The following is a 13,803-nucleotide window of genomic DNA, read 5'->3' on the forward strand; positions in this document are numbered from 1 at the left end:
GAGCTGAGAGAAGCCTCCTCTTGAGGTGCTTGTGGTAAGGTGGTATAACTCTGGATTCGAAGGAATGGACTAACCTCTCATCTCGAGTTGATTCTTGGTCCACGGAGCACTTTCGTGTTGCTACAGTGACCTCAGGATCCCTCTAGCCTTGAAACAGTGTTCTTGGGGTTTCTCTGGAGTGCCATCAATGAAATCAAGGCTCCTTTCATGTGTGATGTGCAACACGGAATTGCTCTGCACGCAGTGCAGGGGAATCGGGCCTCATCTCGCGGCGAGGGGGAAGTCTTATGGTTTTTCTCGAGTGGCGGCGGGAACCTGGGGTATATTCTCGAGTTACGACGGGGATGGCCCTTCCACACTCGTGTTTGTTCAGCAACGTCAGGACTCCTGTCTAGTTGCGAGGGGCAACTCGGGATTATCCTCGAGGCTTGGCAGGGCAATTGTGACGCCTCTCCAGCTGAGGCGGTAGACCAAGGGTCCCTTTTCAAGTGCCACAGGAATCCTGGGACTCCTATCAAGTTTCACGACGAGTCAGGCATCGTCTCCTTTGGAGGCACTGATCTCCGCATACCTGTGGAGTTTTCAAAGGATGTGAGGCCTCCGGTCGAGATGAGGTGGGGAACTAGGTCTTTCTCTGTGGTCTCCACAGGCGATTCAGACATCCTTTCGTCTTGGGAGCTGAAAGACGAGCCTGCATTGAAGTCACTGCAGGCATATCCTGCCTTATTTCGAGTCAGGGCATGGCGGTGTCCATTCCACTTGAGGCCGCAAACTCAGGGTCCCTCTCACATATTTAGAGCTGAGAGAAGCCTCCTCTTGAGGTGCTTGTGGTAAGGTGGTATAACTCTGGAGTCGAAGGCATGGACTAACCTCTCATCTCGAGTTGATTTTTGGTCCACGCAGCTTTTTCGTGTTGCTACAGAGACCTCAGGATCCCTCTAGCCTTGAAACAGTGTTCTTGGGCTTTCTCTGGAGTGCCATCAAGGAAAACAAGGCTCCTTTCATGTGTGATGTGCAACACGGAATTGCTCTGCACGCAGTGCAGGGGAATCGGGCCTCATCTCGCGGCGAGGGGAAATCTCATGGTTTTTCTCGAGTTGCAGCGAAAACCTGGGGTATATTCTCGAGTTACGACGGGGATGACCCTTCCACACACGTGTTTGTTCAGCAACGTCAGGACTCCTGCCTAGTTGCGAAGGACAACTCGGGATTCTCCTCGAGGCTTGGCAGGGCAATTGGGACGCCTCTCTTGCTGAGGCGGGAGACCAAGGGTCCCTTTCCACGTGCCACAGGAATCCTGGGACTCCTGTCAAGTTTCACGAGGAGTCAGGCATCGTCTCCTTTTGAGGCACTGATCTCCGCGTACCTCTGGAGTTTTCAAAGGATGTGAGGCCTCCAGTCGCGATGAGGTGGGGAACTAGGTCTTTCTCTTTGGTCTCCACAGGGGATTCAGACATCCTTTCGTCTTGGGAGATGCACCCGAGCCTGCATTCAAGTCACTGCAGGCATATCCGGCCTTATTTCGAGTCAGGGCATCGCGGTGTCCATTCCACTTGAGGCCGCAAACTCAGGGTCCCTCTCACATAACTAGAGCTGAGAGAAGCCTCCTCTTGAGGTGCTTGTGGTAAGGTGGTATTCCTCTGGAGTCGAAGCCAGGGACTAACCTCTCATCTCGAGTTGATTTTTCGTCCATGCAGCTCTTTCGTGTTGCTACAGTGACCTCAGGATCCCTCTAGCCTTGAAACAGTTTTCTTGGGGTTCCTCTGGAGAGCCATCAATGAAATCAAGGCTTCTTTCATGTGTCATGTGCAACACGGAATTGCCCTGCACGCAGTGCAGGGGAATCGGGCCTCATCTCGTGGCGAGGGGGAAATCTCATGGTTTTTCTCGAGTTGCGGTGGGAACCTGGGGTATATCCTCGAGTTATGACGGGGATGGCCCTTCCACACACGTGTTTCTTCAGCGACGTCAGGACTCCTGCCTAGTTGGAAGGGACAACTCGGGATTCTCCTCGAGGTTTGGTAGGGCAATTGGGACGCCTCTCCAGCTTAGAAAGGAGATCAAGGGTCCCTTTCCACGTGCCACATGAATCCTGGGTCTCCTAACAAGTTACAAGAGTAGTCAGGCATCCTCTCCTTTGGAGGCACTGATCTCCGCGTACCTCTGGAGTTTTCAAAGGATGTGAGGCCTCCGGTCGCGGTGAGGTGGGGAACTAGTTCTTTCTCTGTGGTCTCCACAGGGGATTCAGACATCCTTTCGTCTTGGGAGATGTAAGACGAGCCTGCATTCAAGTCACTGCAGGGATATCCGGCCTTATTTTGAGTCAGGGTATCGCGGTGTTCATTCCACTTGAGGCCGCAAACTCAGGGTCCCTCTCACGTACCTAGAGCTGAGAGAAGACTCCTCTTGTGGTGCTTGTGGTAAGGTGGGATTCCTCTGGAGTCGAAGCCAGGGACTAACCTCTCATCTCGAGTTGATTCTTGGTCCACGCAGCTCTTTCGTGTTGCTACAGTGACCTCAGGATCCCTCTATCCTTGAAACAGTGTTCCTGGGCTTTTTCTGGAGTGCCATCAAGGAAATCAAGGCTCCTTTCAGGTTGATGTGCAACACGGAATTGCTCTGCACACAGTGCAGGGGAATAGGGCCTCATCTCTCGGAGAGGGGGAAGTCTCATGGTTTTTCTCGAGTTGCGGCGGGAACCTGGGGTATATTCTCGAGTTACGACGGGGATGTCCCTTCCACACACGTGTTTGTTCAGCGACGTCAGGACTCCTGCCTAGTTGCGAGGGACAACTCGGGATTCTCCTCGAGGCTTGGCAGGGCAATTGGGACGCCTCTCCAGCTGAGGCGGGAGACCAAGGGTCCCTTTCCACATGCCACAGGAATCCTGGGAGTTCTATCAAGTTTCACGAGGAGTCAGGCATCGTCTCCTTTGGAGGCACTGATCTCCGCGTACCTCTGGAGTTTTCAAAGGATGTGAGGACTCCGGTCGTGATGAGGTGGGGAACTAGGTCTTTCTCTGTGGTCTCCACAGGGGATTCAGACATCCTTTCGTCTTGGGAGATGCAAGACGAGTCTGCATTCAAGTCACTGCAGGGATATCCGACCTTATTTCGAGTCAGGGCATCGCGGTGTCCATTCCACTTGAGGCCGCAAACTCAGGGTCCCTCTAATATACCTAGAGCTGAGAGAACCCTCCTCTTGAGATGTTTGTGGTAAGGTGGTATTCCTCTGGAGTGGAAGCCAGAGACTAACCTCTCATCTCGAGTTGATTTTTGGTCCACGCAGCTCTTTCTTGTTGCGACAGTGACCTCAGGATCCCTCTAGCCTTGAAACAGTGTTCTTGGGGTTTCTCTGGAGTGCCATCAAGGAAATCAAGGCCCCTTTCATGTGTGATGTGCAACACGGAATTGCTCTGCACGCAGTGCAGGGGAATCGAGCCTCATCTTGCGGCGAGGGGGAAGTCTCATGGTTTTTCTCGAGTTGTGGCGGGAACCTGGGGTATATTGTCGGGTTACGACGGGAATGGCCCTTCCACACAAGTGTTTATTCAGCGACGTCAGGCCTCCTGCCTAGTTGCGAGGGACAACTCGGGATTCTCCTCAAGGCTTGGCAGGGCAATTGGGACGCCTCTCTAGCTGAGGCGGGAGACCAAGTGTCCCTTTCCACGTGCCACAGGAATCCTGGGACTCCTAACAAGTTTCACGAGGAGTCAGGCATCATCTCCTTTTGAGGCACTGATCTCCGCGTCCCTCTGGAGTTTTCAAAGGATGTGAGGTCTCCGGTCGCAATGAGGTGGGGAACTAGGTCTTTCTCTGTGGTCTCCACAGGGGATTCAGACATCCTTTTGTCTTGGGAGATGCAAGCCGAGCCTGCATTCAAGTCACTGCAGGCCTATCCGACCTTATTTCGAGTCAGGGCATCGCGGTGTCCATTCCACTTGAGGCCGCAAACTCAGGGTCCCTCTCACATACCTAGAGCTGAGAGAAGCCTCCTCTTGAGATGTTTGTGGTAAGGTGGTATTCCTCTGGAGTCGAAGCCAGGGACTAACCTCTCATCTCGAGTTGATTTTTCGTCCATGCAGCTCTTTCGTGTTGCTACAGTGACCTCAGGATCCCTCTAGCCTTGAAACAGTTTTCTTGGGGTTCCTCTGGAGTGCCATCAATGAAATCAAGGCTTCTTTCATGTGTGATGTGCAACACGGAATTTCTCTGCACGCAGTGCAGGGGAATCGGGCCTCATCTCGCGGCGAGGGGGAAATCTCATGGTTTTTCTCGAGTTGCGGTGGGAACCTGGGGTATATTCTCGAGTTACGACGGGGATGGCCCTTCCACACACGTGTTTGTTCAGCGACGTCAGGACTCCTGCCTAGTTGGAAGGGACAACTCGGGATTCTCCTCGAGGCTTGGCAGGGAAATTGGGACGCCTCTCCAGCTGAGATAGGAGACCAAGGGTCCCTTTCCACGTGCCACAGGAATCCTGGGACTCCTAACAAGTTATAAGAGTAGTCAGGCATCCTCTCCATTGGAGGCACTGATCTCCGCGTACCTCTGGAGTTTTCAAAGGATGTGATGCCTCCGGTCGAGATGAGGTGGGGAACTAGTTCTTTCTCTGTGGTCTCCACAGGGGATTCAGACATCCTTTCGTTTTGGGAGATGCAAGATGAGCCTGCATTCAAGTCACTGCAGGGATATCCGGCCTTATTTCGAGTCAGGGCATCGCGGTGTCCATTCCACTTGAGGCCGCAAACTCAGGGTCCCTCTCACATATGTAGAGCTGAGAGAAGCCTCCTCTTGAGGTGCTTGTGGTAAGGTGGTATTCCTCTGGAGTGGAAGCCAGGGACTAACCTCTCATCTCGAGTTGATTTTTGGTCCACGCAGCTCTTTCGTATTGCTACAGTGACTTCAGGATCCCTCTAGCCTTGAAACAGTGTTCTTGGGGTTCCTCTGGAGTGCCATCAATGAAATCAAGGCTTCTTTCATGTGTGATGTGCAACACGGAATTGCTCTGCACGCAGTGCAGGGGAATCGGGCCTCATCTCGCAGCGCGGGGGAAGTCTCATGGTTTTTCTCGACTTGCGGCGGGAACCTGGGGTATATTCTCGAGTTACGGCGGGGATGGCCCTTCCACACACGTGTTTGTTCAGCGACGTCAGGACTCCTGCCTAGTTGCGAGGGACAACTCGGGATTCTCCTCGAGGCTTGGCAGGGCAATTGGGACGCCTCTCCAGCTGAGGCGGGAGACCAAGGGTCCCTTTCCACGTGCCACAGGAATCCTGGGACTCCTATCAAGTTTCACGAGGAGTCAGGCATCGTCTCCTTTGGAGGCACTGATTTCCGCGTACCTCTGGAGTTTTCAAAGGATGTGAGGCCTCCGGTCGCGATGAGGTGGGGAACTAGGTCTTTCTCTGTGGTCTCCACAGGGGATTCAGACATCCTTTCGTCTTGGGAGGTGCAAGACGAGCCTGCATTCAACTCACTGTAGGGATATCCGGCCTTATTTCGAGTCAGGGCATCGCGGTGTCCATTCCACTTGAGGCCGCAAACTCAGGGTCCCTCTCACATACCTAGAGCTGAGAGAAGCCTCCTCTTGAGGTGCTTGTTGTAAGGTGGTATTCCTCTGGAGTCGAAGCCAGGGACTAACCTCTCATCTCCAGTTGATTTTTGGTCCACGCAGCTCTTTCTTGTTGCTACAGTGACCTCAGGATCCCTCTAGCTTTGAAACAGTGTTCTTGGGGTTTCTCTGGAGTGCCATCAAGGAAATCAAGGCTCTTTTCATGTGTGATGTGCAACACGGAATTGCTCTGCACGCAGTGCAGGGGAATCGGGCCTCATCTCGCGGCGAGGGTTAAGTCTCATGGTTTTTCTCAAGTTGCGGCAGGAATTTGGGGTATATTCTCGAGTTACGACGGGAATGGCCCTTCCACACACGTGTTTATTCAGGGACGTCAGGCCTCCTGCCTAGTTGCGAGGGACAACTCGGGATTCTCCTCGAGGCTTGGCAGGGCAATAGGGACGCCTCTCTAGCTGAGGCGGGAGACTAAGGGTCCCTTTCCACGTGCCACAGGAATCCTGGGACTCCTATCAACTTTCACGAGGAGTCAGGCATCGTCTCCTTTGGAGGCACTGATCTCTGCGTACCTCTGGAGATTTCAAAGGATGTGAGGCCTCCGGTCACGATGAGGTGGGGAACTATGTCTTTCTCTGTGGTCTCCACAGGGGATTCAGACATCCTTTCGTCTTGGGAGGTGCAAGACGAGCCTGCATTCAACTCAATGCAGGGATATCCGGCCTTATTTCGAGTCAGGGCATCGCGGTGTCCATTCCAATTGAGGCCACAAACTCAGGGTCCCTCTCACATACCTAGAGCTGAGAGAAGCCTCCTCTTGAGGTGCTTGTGGTAAGGTGGGATTCCTCTGGAATCGAAGCCAGGGACTAACCTCTCATCTCGATTTGATTTTTGGTCCACGGAGCTCTTTCGTGTTGCTACAGTGACCTCAGGATCCCTCTAGCCTTGAAACAGTTTTTTTCGGGTTCCTCTGGAGTGCCATCAATGAATTCAAGGCTTCTTTCATGTGTGATGTGCAACATGGAATTGCTCTGCACGCAGCGCAGGGGAATCGGGCCTCATCTCGCGGCGAGGGGGAAATCTCATGGTTTTTCTCGAGTTGCGGCGGGAACCTGGGGTATATTCTCGAGTTACGACGGGGATGGCCCTTCCACATACGTGTTTGTTCAGCGACGTCAGGACTCCTGCCTAGTTGCAAGGGACAACTCGGGATTCTCCTCGAGGCTTGGCAGGGCAATAGGGACGCCTCTCTAGCTGAGGCGGGAGACTAAGTTTCCCTTTCCACGTGCCACAGGAATCCTGGGACTCGTATCAAGTTTCACGAGGAGTCAGGCATCGTCTCCTTTTGAGGCACTGATCTCCGAGTACCTCTGGAGTTTTCAAAGGATGTGATGCCTCCGGTCGCGATGAGGTGGGGAACTATGGCTTTCTCTGTGGTCTCCACAGGGGATTCAGACATCCTTTCGTCTTGGGAGGTGCAAGACGAGCCTGCATTCAACTCACTGTAGGGATATCCGGCCTTATTTCGAGTCAGGGCATCGCGGTGTCCATTCCACTTGAGGCTGTAAACGGAGGGTCCCTCTCACATAACTAGAGCTGAGAGAAGCCTCCTCTTGAGGTGCTTGTGGTAAGGTGGTATTCCTCTGGAGTCGAAGCCAGGGACTAACCTCTCATATCCAGTTGATTTTTGGTCCACGCAGCTCTTTCTTGTTGCTACAGTGACCTCAGGATCCCTCTAGCCTTGAAACAGTGTTCTTGGGGTTCCTCTGGAGTGCCATCAAGGAAATCAAGGCTCTTTTCATGTGTGATGTGCAACACGGAATTGCTCTGCACGCAGTGCAGGGGAATCGGGCCTCATCTCGCGGAGAGGGGGAAGTCTCATGGTTTTTCTCGAGTTGCGGCGGGAACCTGGGGTATATTCTCGAGTTAAGACGGGGATGGCCCTTCCACACACGTGTTTGTTCAGCGACGTCAGGACTCCTACCTAGTTGCGAGGGAGAACTCGGGATGTTCCTCGAGGCTTGGCAGGGCAATTGGGACGCCTCTCCTGCTGAGGCGGGAGACCAAGGGTCCCTTCCCACGTGCCACAGGAATCCTGGGAGTCCTATCATGTTTCACGAGGAGTCAGGCATCGTCTCCTTTGGAGGCACTGATCTCCGAGTACCTCTGGAGTTTTCAAAGGATGTGATGCCTCCGGTCGTGATGAGGTGGGGAACTAGGTCTTTCTCTGTGGTCTCCACAGGGGATACAGACATCCTTTTGTCTTGGGAGATGCAAGACGAGCCTGCATTCAAGTCACTGCAGGGATATCCAGCCTTATTTCGAGTCAGGGCATCGCGGTGTCCATTCCACTTGAGGCCGCAAACTCAGGGTCCCTCTCACATACCCAGAGCTGAGAGAAGCCTCCTCTTGAGATGTTTGTGGTAAGGTGGTATTCCTCTGGAGTGGAAGCCAGAGACTAACCTCTCATCTCGAGTTGATTTTTGGTCCACGCAGCTCTTTCTTGTTGCGACAGTGACCTCAGGATCCCTCTAGCCTTGAAACAGTGTTCTTGGGGTTTCTCTGGAGTGCCATCAAGGAAATCAAGGCCCCTTTCATGTGTGATGTGCAACACGGAATTGCTCTGCACGCAGTGCAGGGGAATCGAGCCTCATCTTGCGGCGAGGGGGAAGTCTCATGGTTTTTCTCGAGTTGTGGCGGGAACCTGGGGTATATTGTCGGGTTACGACGGGAATGGCCCTTCCACACAAGTGTTTATTCAGCGACGTCAGGCCTCCTGCCTAGTTGCGAGGGACAACTCGGGATTCTCCTCAAGGCTTGGCAGGGCAATTGGGACGCCTCTCTAGCTGAGGCGGGAGACCAAGTGTCCCTTTCCACGTGCCACAGGAATCCTGGGACTCCTAACAAGTTTCACGAGGAGTCAGGCATCATCTCCTTTTGAGGCACTGATCTCCGCGTCCCTCTGGAGTTTTCAAAGGATGTGAGGTCTCCGGTCGCAATGAGGTGGGGAACTAGGTCTTTCTCTGTGGTCTCCACAGGGGATTCAGACATCCTTTTGTCTTGGGAGATGCAAGCCGAGCCTGCATTCAAGTCACTGCAGGCCTATCCGACCTTATTTCGAGTCAGGGCATCGCGGTGTCCATTCCACTTGAGGCCGCAAACTCAGGGTCCCTCTCACATACCTAGAGCTGAGAGAAGCCTCCTCTTGAGATGTTTGTGGTAAGGTGGTATTCCTCTGGAGTCGAAGCCAGGGACTAACCTCTCATCTCGAGTTGATTTTTCGTCCATGCAGCTCTTTCGTGTTGCTACAGTGACCTCAGGATCCCTCTAGCCTTGAAACAGTTTTCTTGGGGTTCCTCTGGAGTGCCATCAATGAAATCAAGGCTTCTTTCATGTGTGATGTGCAACACGGAATTTCTCTGCACGCAGTGCAGGGGAATCGGGCCTCATCTCGCGGCGAGGGGGAAATCTCATGGTTTTTCTCGAGTTGCGGTGGGAACCTGGGGTATATTCTCGAGTTACGACGGGGATGGCCCTTCCACACACGTGTTTGTTCAGCGACGTCAGGACTCCTGCCTAGTTGGAAGGGACAACTCGGGATTCTCCTCGAGGCTTGGCAGGGAAATTGGGACGCCTCTCCAGCTGAGATAGGAGACCAAGGGTCCCTTTCCACGTGCCACAGGAATCCTGGGACTCCTAACAAGTTATAAGAGTAGTCAGGCATCCTCTCCATTGGAGGCACTGATCTCCGCGTACCTCTGGAGTTTTCAAAGGATGTGATGCCTCCGGTCGAGATGAGGTGGGGAACTAGTTCTTTCTCTGTGGTCTCCACAGGGGATTCAGACATCCTTTCGTTTTGGGAGATGCAAGATGAGCCTGCATTCAAGTCACTGCAGGGATATCCGGCCTTATTTCGAGTCAGGGCATCGCGGTGTCCATTCCACTTGAGGCCGCAAACTCAGGGTCCCTCTCACATATGTAGAGCTGAGAGAAGCCTCCTCTTGAGGTGCTTGTGGTAAGGTGGTATTCCTCTGGAGTGGAAGCCAGGGACTAACCTCTCATCTCGAGTTGATTTTTGGTCCACGCAGCTCTTTCGTATTGCTACAGTGACTTCAGGATCCCTCTAGCCTTGAAACAGTGTTCTTGGGGTTCCTCTGGAGTGCCATCAATGAAATCAAGGCTTCTTTCATGTGTGATGTGCAACACGGAATTGCTCTGCACGCAGTGCAGGGGAATCGGGCCTCATCTCGCAGCGCGGGGGAAGTCTCATGGTTTTTCTCGACTTGCGGCGGGAACCTGGGGTATATTCTCGAGTTACGGCGGGGATGGCCCTTCCACACACGTGTTTGTTCAGCGACGTCAGGACTCCTGCCTAGTTGCGAGGGACAACTCGGGATTCTCCTCGAGGCTTGGCAGGGCAATTGGGACGCCTCTCCAGCTGAGGCGGGAGACCAAGGGTCCCTTTCCACGTGCCACAGGAATCCTGGGACTCCTATCAAGTTTCACGAGGAGTCAGGCATCGTCTCCTTTGGAGGCACTGATTTCCGCGTACCTCTGGAGTTTTCAAAGGATGTGAGGCCTCCGGTCGCGATGAGGTGGGGAACTAGGTCTTTCTCTGTGGTCTCCACAGGGGATTCAGACATCCTTTTGTCTTGGGAGATGCAAGACGAGCCTGCATTCAACTCACTGTAGGGATATCCGGCCTTATTTCGAGTCAGGGCATCGCGGTGTCCATTCCACTTGAGGCCGCAAACTCAGGGTCCCTCTCACATACCTAGAGCTGAGAGAAGCCTCCTCTTGAGGTGCTTGTTGTAAGGTGGTATTCCTCTGGAGTCGAAGCCAGGGACTAACCTCTCATCTCCAGTTGATTTTTGGTCCACGCAGCTCTTTCTTGTTGCTACAGTGACCTCAGGATCCCTCTAGCTTTGAAACAGTGTTCTTGGGGTTTCTCTGGAGTGCCATCAAGGAAATCAAGGCTCTTTTCATGTGTGATGTGCAACACGGAATTGCTCTGCACGCAGTGCAGGGGAATCGGGCCTCATCTCGCGGCGAGGGTTAAGTCTCATGGTTTTTCTCAAGTTGCGGCAGGAATTTGGGGTATATTCTCGAGTTACGACGGGAATGGCCCTTCCACACACGTGTTTATTCAGGGACGTCAGGCCTCCTGCCTAGTTGCGAGGGACAACTCGGGATTCTCCTCGAGGCTTGGCAGGGCAATAGGGACGCCTCTCTAGCTGAGGCGGGAGACTAAGGGTCCCTTTCCACGTGCCACAGGAATCCTGGGACTCCTATCAACTTTCACGAGGAGTCAGGCATCGTCTCCTTTGGAGGCACTGATCTCTGCGTACCTCTGGAGATTTCAAAGGATGTGAGGCCTCCGGTCACGATGAGGTGGGGAACTATGTCTTTCTCTGTGGTCTCCACAGGGGATTCAGACATCCTTTCGTCTTGGGAGGTGCAAGACGAGCCTGCATTCAACTCAATGCAGGGATATCCGGCCTTATTTCGAGTCAGGGCATCGCGGTGTCCATTCCACTTGAGGCCACAAACTCAGGGTACCTCTCACATACCTAGAGCTGAGAGAAGCCTCCTCTTGAGGTGCTGTGGTAAGGTGGGATTCCTCTGGAATCGAAGCCAGGGACTAACCTTTCATCTCGAGTTGATTTTTGGTCCACGGAGCTTTTTCGTGTTGCTACAGTGACCTCAGGATCCCTCTAGCCTTGAAACAGTGTTCTTGGGGTTTCTCTGGAGTGCCATCAAGGAAATCAAGGCTCCTTTCATGTGTGATGTGGAACACGGAATTGCTCTGCACGCAGTGCAAGGGAATCGGGCCTCATCTCGCGGCGAGGGGGAAGTCATGGTTTTTCTCGAGTTGCGGCGGGAACCTTTGGTATATTCTCGAGTTACGACGGGGATGGCACTTCGACACACGTGTTTGATCAGCAACGTCCGGACTCCTGCCTAGTTGCGAGGGACAACTCGGGATGTTCCTCGAGGCTTGGCAGGGCAATTGGGACGCCTCTCTATCTGAAGCGGGAGACCAAGGGTCCCTTTCCACGTGCCACAGGAATCCTGGGACTCCTATCAAGTTTCACGAGGAGTCAGGCATCGTCTCCTTTGGAGGCACTGATCTCCGCGTACCTCTGGAGTTTTCAAAGGATGTGAGGCCTCCGGTCGCGATGAGGTGGGGAACTAGGTCTTTCTCTGTGGTCTCCACAGGGGATTCAGACATCCTTTCGTCTTGGGAGATGCAAGACGAGCCTGCATTCAAGTCACTGCAGGGATATCCGGCCTTATTTCGAGTCAGGGCATGGCGGTGTCCATTCCACTTGAGGCCGCACACTCAGGGTCCTTCTCACATACATAGAGCTGAGAGAAGCCTCCTCTTGAGGTGCTTATGGTAAGGTGGTATTCCTCTGGAGTCGAAGCCAGGGACTAACCTTTCATCTCGAGTGGATTCTTGGTCAACGGAGCTCTTTCGTGTTGCTACAGTGATCTCAGGATCCCTCTAGCCTGGAAACAGTGTTCTTGGGGTTTCTCTGGAGTGCCATCAAGGAAATCAAGGCTCCTTTCATGTGTGATGTGGAACACGGAATTGCTCTGCACGCAGTGCAGGGGAATCGGGCCTCATCTCGCGGCGAGGGGGAAGTCTCATGGTTTTTCTCCAGTTGCGGCGGGAACCTGGGGTATATTCTCGAGTTACGACGGGGATGGCCCTTCCACACACGTGTTTGTTCAGCGACGTCAGGACTCCTGCCTAGTTGCGAGGGACAACTCGGGATTCTCTTCGAGGCTTGGCAGGGCAATTGGGACGCCTCTCCAGCTGAGGCGGGAGACCAAGGGTCCCTTCCCACGTGCCACAGGAATCCTGGGAGTCCTATCAAGTTTCACGAGGAGTCAGGCATCGTCTCCTTTGGAGGCACTGATCTCCGCGTACCTCTGGAGTTTTCAAAGGATGTGATGCCTCCGGTCGTGATGAGGTGGGGAACTAGGTCTTTCTCTGTGGTCTCCACAGGGGATTCAGACATCCTTTCGTCGTGGGAGATGCAAGACGAGCCTGCATTCTTGTCACTGCAGGGATATCCGGCCTTATTTCGAGTCAGGGCATCGCGGTGTCCATTCCACTTGAGGCCGCAAACTCAGGGTCCTTCTCACATACCTAGAGCTGAGAGAAGCCTCCTCTTGAGGTGCTTGTGGTAAGGTGGTATTCCCCTGGAGTCGAAGCCAGGGACTAACCTCTCATCTCCAGTTGATTTTTGGTCCACGGAGCTCTTTACTGTTGCTACAGTGACCTCAGGATCCCTCTAGCCTTGAAACAGTGTTCTTGGGGTTCCTCTGGGTGCCATCAAGGAAATCAAGGCTCTTTTCCTGTGTGATGTGCAACACGGAATTGCTCTGCACGCAGTGCAGGGGAATCGGGCCTCTTCTCGCGGCGAGGGGGAAGTCTCATGGTTTCTCTCAAGTTGCGGCGGGATTCTGGGGTATATTCTCGAATTACGACGGGGATGGCCCTTCCACACACGTGTTTGTTCAGCGACGTCAGGACTCCTGCCTAGTTGCCAGGGACAACTCGGGATTTTCCTCGAGGATTGGAATGGCTATTGGGATGCCTCTCCAGCTGAGGCGGGAGACCAAGGGTCCCTTTCCACGTGCCACAGGAATCCTGGCACTCCTATCAAGTTTCACCAGGAGTCAGGCATCGTCTCCTTTGGAGGCACTGATCTCCGCGTACCTCTGGAGTTTTCAAAGGATGTGAGGCCTCCGGTCGCGATGAGGTGGGGAACTAGGTCTTTCTCTGTGGTCTCCACAGGGGATTCAGACATCCTTTCGACTTGGGAGATGCAAGACGAGCCTGCATTCAAGTCACTGCAGGGATATCCGGCCTTATTTCGAGTCAGGTCAAGGCGGTGTCCATTCCATTTGAGGCCCCAAACTCAAGGTCCCTCTCACATACCTAGAGCTGAGAGAAGCCTCCTCTTGAGGTGCTTGTGGTAAGGTGGTATTCCTCTGGAGTCGAAGCCAGGGACTAACCTCTCATCTCGAGTTGATTTTTGGTCCACGGAGCTTTTTTGTGTTGCTACAGTGACCTCAGGATCCCTCTAGCCTTGAAACAGTGTTCTTGGGGTTTCTCTGGAGTGCCATCAAGGAAATCAAGGCTCCTTTCATGTGTGATGTGCAACACGGAATTGCTCTGCACACAGTGCAGGGGAATCGGGCCTCATCTCGCGGCGAGGG

The sequence above is a fragment of the Cervus elaphus genome, chromosome 32 (assembly GCF_910594005.1).
Source record: "Cervus elaphus chromosome 32, mCerEla1.1, whole genome shotgun sequence".
NCBI classification, from domain to species: domain Eukaryota; kingdom Metazoa; phylum Chordata; class Mammalia; order Artiodactyla; family Cervidae; genus Cervus; species Cervus elaphus.